At 37.9% G+C, this 6,000-nt stretch overlaps 1 protein-coding gene across 1 annotated transcript in view; it reads left to right on the top strand.

The window, feature by feature from the left end:
- Positions 1-1,857: 1,857 nt before the first annotated feature.
- Positions 1,858-6,000, top strand: part of LOC118744654 (protein unzipped) — a 79,375-nt gene continuing 75,232 nt past the window's right edge. The window contains exon 1 of the mRNA XM_036477810.1: positions 1,858-1,881. The gene's annotated coding sequence lies outside the window, so the exon portion shown is untranslated. The remainder of the gene's footprint in view (positions 1,882-6,000) is intronic.

Below are 6,000 nucleotides of genomic sequence, written 5' to 3'. Positions count from 1 at the left end.
GCTATTTTGTAATTTTTTAATCTTTTTTTTAGTGTAATAAAACTAGTGTGCTGCCAAATGAAAAATAATTAGATGACTATGATTTGAGAAACAAAACTTCCATTTTTACAATTTTTATTGGCGCACTCGAAATTCATTCTAAAATTGTTGTATACATATAGAAAATAATATATATGTGCATAAGGAATATTGTGTAAAAATCTTCCATGACAATATCTAATTATTTTTAACCCTTTGCTACTTACGTGACCGAAGTTTCCCTATTATATTGACGTGTAGTCTCTCAGACACCAACTTTCCGGATCAAAATACATATATTGGATATTTATTAATAAACTTTTTTTTCGATTTAAACTTGAAATTCTATCAAATCTTTAAGTACTCATTAATGAAATAGTCATATAAATAAACCATATGTCGAAAAATATGCGTTTTTAATAATCAATGTTATTGAAGCTCGGGAAAAATGTCGAAACTTGGGTGTCTCTTAGACTACCACCTCAGTCGCAGAGGGTTAAATTAGATGACTTTTGATTTAAAGCGTGCTAGTAAAATACGATTTTATGGAAAAATGTAACAACTCGTGAGATTTTTGTCCTGAAAGCTGCATACTGATTTAACAAATTTTGATAGAAGAATATTTCTTTTCCATTTCTTGTGCGTCATTTTATTTATATGCATTTTTCGTTTTCATTGCAGACAGCCAGTTCTTTATGTGAAGATTTAATCGCCTTTATAAATATAAATATAAATTTATAAATTATTATCTTTTGATTGTAAAATCATTTTCTTTTACTTGTTTCTTGTTTTTATTTGTGGTAATGCTGATTTTTTTTTTAAATTATTTGGCCTGTGAAGTGTCAAATATCGTTTATTATTTTTTTGCAAAAATTATAAATATCTAAATGTTTTCATGCGGAAGTTTTTTTCCTAAAAAGAAGCGATTGAAAACCATCTTTTGGAACGTAACTCCCCACTCGAATTCTTGAACGATTGCATATACATTTTCTTTACCACGAGTTTAACTCAGGGTTGTGCCTTTAAAATATTTACATTATTTACAACAATTCTTTACTTGTAACTAATGTAAATATTTACAGGGTGATATTTTTGGTGTAAATAATGTACATTTTTGAGCCTGTAAAATATTTACATTATTTACAATAATTCTTTACTTGTAAATTATTGTAAATAATTGTAAACAATGTGAATATTCTTTGCTGCATGTGCCTTAAGCCTTAGTACGTAGAATTAATTCTCTTTTCAAAATTTGTGTGGCAGCGTAATAAAAACCACTCACTTACTTATCTACTTAATTGAGTTAGAAAAATTCTTTCACAATTTTCTAAAATTAAATACACTGACCTCTATCAAATGGGTTAATATCATTATATTTTCTAGTCTTTTTATCTAACCATCCGCATATATTTTAATTTATTTCATTTAGCGAAATATTTGCATTTGGACTAGCATGTCAGTGGGTATTTGACTTAATTTAATTGAGACAAGCCAGCACACAAACTGCTCGCCAGCACTGCTGCTTGCGTAAACCTCTAAATGCTATTAAGACTGTGAAAAAATATAAAGGAACGAGCAACGCAGAGTGTGGAAAAGCAGCGGTCGCATTACTGCCATGTTATGCGCATGCAAATGCCTTCAAATTAGCTCTGAATTCCGTGAATGCTGATGTGCAACATGAGCCAAGCTGTTGCATGCAACGCACAATGCGCGCAGACATGACTTAACCAACAACAATCAACAATGTACCCAAAAAAAAAAAAGAACAATTAGTGTATGCGCGCAGCGAACGAGAAAGTGGGCAAGAATAGAAGACGCATAAGACACAGAATGGGTACCTAATTATGGAGGGAGTGATTAAAGGTAAAGTCGAAATCAAAAGCAGCTACTGTCGACCTTTTTTTTTTGCCTAACGGAAGTAGCATGGCATTACGCACAGGTGGTGTGCCATTCAGTACTTTATAAGTTGCATAGCCCTAATCTTGGTTATGGATAAGTAAGCGCTATTCAGCTTTGAAAGCTTTCACACAAAAGAGTTGTGTTGTCACACAGAAAACCTAATGAGTTGTGGGCGACAATTAAACGCCTGACAGCTGCAGACATCCGCAACGGTCCGCTGCTTCGTTGACATTATTGTTGTCCGCTAGCTGTGTGTGCCAGTTGAATGTCAGTTAGGCGCTTTGTGGTGATTAGAAAATTACAAAATTACCCCACATATCTAGCTGTCAAAGCGCGCGTGTTGACAGGTCGACTTGATGTGATAACTTGAGTTGGGTTGAGCTGTGCTGATTGTCAGCTGAGTTGAGTTGAGCTCGTCTGACAGCGATTATGACAATTAAACACTTAAACGGTACTGCTATGAAATTAAAAACAAAAAAAAAAATGTAGGTTAGGAAGTTAACAGCTAAGCAAAAAAAAAATGTTTCTGTGCTCAGTTAGAATCGTATGTAAACCAAGTGCATTCTTTTGTGAGATACTAAGCTTCAAAATAATAACTATGGAACACTGGTCTCCCGGGAAAAGAGCCCGATCAGAACTATTAATATAACAGATAAACTGGCAGTTTGTGTGCACATTATTGCCGTAGCTTAATTAACACTGAATAGATCAGTGGATCCATTAAGTGTTGTAGACGATCTCATCCAACGGTAGGCCCAGGATATGGCCGTTAGTTGAGTTGATTTGAGTGGAAAAATTAAGAGATGGAGCCTCTTTTTTATGTCGAGGCTGATTCTAGATATGTAAGTGTTTAAGCTGCTACATATTCAGTACGTAATTTCACAACGATGAGGGCACTGACCGTCTAGGTTGAACCTGGTCTTTCATAAAATGGCTCACGTGCATTAGAAAAGGCTCAGACAATAAGCAAGCGCCCATAGATGGGGTTGTAGTGGTATTGCTCTAACTTGAACTGTTCGCTAAGCTTGATGTTATACCTCTTGACTGGCATAAATTGGCCTGCTCTTTGTAAATGGCTCCCATGTGACATCAGAAGGCATACCGCGGCAGTCCTAAGTGCGGCGTACTGGCAGGTCTGAAGCTTCGTAGTGTCAGTCCCCGTTAATACCAGAAACGGACCATAGTTTAGAACTGGGCAGTGCATCGCCTTGTATGTTGCCAAAAACCTCACTTTGTGTTACTCTCAAGTGCAAACGGCGTAAGTTTTGAAGACTTTGTTGCGGCTCTGTACTTTGATTGCGCTTGCATTAACAGAGAAGGAGAGAAAACTAGCAAAAGCAACCTCAAAAATCAGGTTATTTACGATCGGAGTTGTTACGGTCACGCCTAGTATTCAAGGAGTTAGCTTGACTTCCTACGTCTAGGTGCTTTTTAACCATTGTTTTCGCAGAGGAATTCCTTAGGTTTTATGCTGTTTTTTCGGTTTTTTATTTGCATTAAAGTTGGCTTGTTGAACGTGATAACCACCTAACTGGTCGCTTGTGTCTATGCCCTATTTTTATTACCCTACGTCAAGTTAAATTAAGATTAAAGAGCTGTTTTATGTCAAGCTGTCAACGAGAATTGCAGCTTATTCTCAGTTTCCAAAGTTTTCGTTGCTTTGGTCCGGGACGCAGCACCCTTAAAGTATACCTCCCGTAGTTTCGAGTAAAATGCACCCAGAGCGTGTTTCCTTGCAATTCTTGCATGACGATTTTGCCTAGCACCCCAACTCTTTTACGTGCCAGTGCTGGACATTTTCAAAGGTAATAAAAGATGTTTTCCTATTTCCTTCGAGATTGCACTGCCGAGGATTTTAGGGGCCAGTTGCCCCTAATCACGGCTATTCAAATATAGTCGACTGTAGCATTCCGGATATCAGGCGGTGATGAGTAGCGCGATTTTCTTCGCCCACCCAATCTCGGCACTGATCTCGTTGCTGCCATCTTGCAATGCCCGGTTATATGTATCTGCCGTTTGTGCCTTTCCTGTAGGTGGACATCGTTGAGCCTGCACCATAGCTTTAGAATTGGTCTAGAACGTAGCGTACATATCGGGTTTGCCTTCACTAGTGTCAGAAAAACCCAGCAGTAAACTCCTTAACTCGATTTCAACCTTTTGCATTGCTGGTTATACCTTGTCTCTGCACGTCACATATTAAGATCTACCACGAATATTGGGCACAATATGGAACTTCAGCGTTCAAGCTCCAGCAGTTACCTTTCGAAATTGTTTATTTTTCAGATAATGGCTTCGTCTACAAGCGAATATCCGTAGTACCCGTGCTGTCTGTCTCCAGAGTGTTCAAATCGCATCTGGGCTGCTTTGACGATATGCGTGCAGTGACTTGTTGCGCCCTGATTTAACTTCTAGATTTCGGCACTCTTTGATGTCTGCTACTTTTTGACACCCTCTTGTTTTTTTTTTATTGTAGCGGCATTACTAAGCCCAATAGTTGTCGTCAAGCTCAACTAGGGGTAGGCCCAAGAAACGAGCGGTTTCGACGGAGTCAGACCAAAGGCAGAGGGGCGTTAGTTGAGTGGGATTGAGCTGGCATGTGAAGAGGTGGTTTGTGTCGTGCGGAGAGTATCCACATGCCGGACACTCATTGGGGGTATTGGGGTCAAGTGTGGATAGGTAGCTGTTGAGACGCCTACAATATCCAGACCGTAACTGGGCCCGAGTAAAGCGGGTCTCTCTTGGCAGTGGCCGCTCCGTGTCTGCTACAGGTGGTGATTGGGCTTCGATCACGGCATTCATAGGTCGGCAATAGTGGTAGATGGTTACCGACTCTCTATGAATGCCACTCGCCGGTACGCCGTCGGGTCCAGTGATTGGTCAACGTATGCTGGACCGCGTCCATGTATTCGAATAGCTGCCTTCTTACGTGCCTGGGCGGAGACTCCTCTTCTTCGTCTGTGGCATCCGGTAAGCATTTGGGCCTTGCTCTGTAGGTATTAAGTTTTTTTGGAAATTTTTTAAAAGTAAATTTAAGCCATTAAACTGACTATCAGAGGTGATTAATCGATTTTAAGAATCGAAACCCCTTTTCATACCCGCTTGCCGGGAGTTTAGTCGTACGCTTGTCCCAAGAAGGTTTTGAGCATTGGGTAAACACGTTTTTTTTTTCAAAATAGTTCCGTTAAAAAGCGTGAAAAATGAGATTGTGTTTACCACAAAGAATTAAGTGTAATTCAATTTCATAAAATATGTAACGGAATTGTTTGTTGTTGTTGATGGCATCATTTGATAACATTAACACTTAAGCTAGGCTGCCGTCGTGCGCAAATGTCAGGACAAGCTATGTACGTACTTATGTTTGGCGTATTGCAGTTAGTTTATGCATAGAGTATGCATGTAATTGTGCCTGTGTTAGTATAGTGTTGATGTCGTTTGCAAGATATTATCATCATAATACTTGTAAGCCATACACAATAGAATTTATATCATGTACAGCTGCTTTTTATAGCCACAAGCACACTATAGATACGTAATTTGTTTTGCGCATTAGGGTGGCAAAAAAAAAAGAATCCAACTACCCCCCAGAAAAATTGTCGAATATAAATGCGTTCAAAAAAAAAAAAAATTCCCAAAAATGAACGCAATTTTTAGCAATTTAAAAGTGGCACATCAGAATTTAATAGGCTACAAAACTGCATTCTCAAATAAATTCTGGAAAATCTGATCAAAAAGTTGAAAATTTAGATGCAAGTTTGCAATTTAAAAAATGAATATTTAAAAGATTTGTTAGAAATTTTTTTCACAAGAAAAGTCCATAAAACCAAATTTTTTGTTGGACCTACCCAGAAAAGTACTAATTTTTTACGAAAGTTTCTTTTTTCGACGAAGTTTTTTTTGGGGGTGGAAAATAATGATTATGTAATAGCACTATTTTACCTTATGTCAGCTTTCGAACCCATATTTTTATCTTATTACTATCGAGAGATTTACAATTTTGTCCATCGATACTTCCAAATCATACACTGTGCGCCGGGTCTTGACTTTTTCCATATATGTATGTATTTCACCTTTTAGCTTTTGGTA

This window comes from Rhagoletis pomonella, unplaced genomic scaffold (genome assembly GCF_013731165.1).
Source record: "Rhagoletis pomonella isolate Grant_MI unplaced genomic scaffold, Rhpom_1.0 Rhpom_scaffold_00008, whole genome shotgun sequence".
NCBI classification, from domain to species: domain Eukaryota; kingdom Metazoa; phylum Arthropoda; class Insecta; order Diptera; family Tephritidae; genus Rhagoletis; species Rhagoletis pomonella.
The sequence above is the reverse complement of the archived record's forward strand: the minus strand, read 5'-3'. Positions and strand labels throughout refer to the sequence as shown.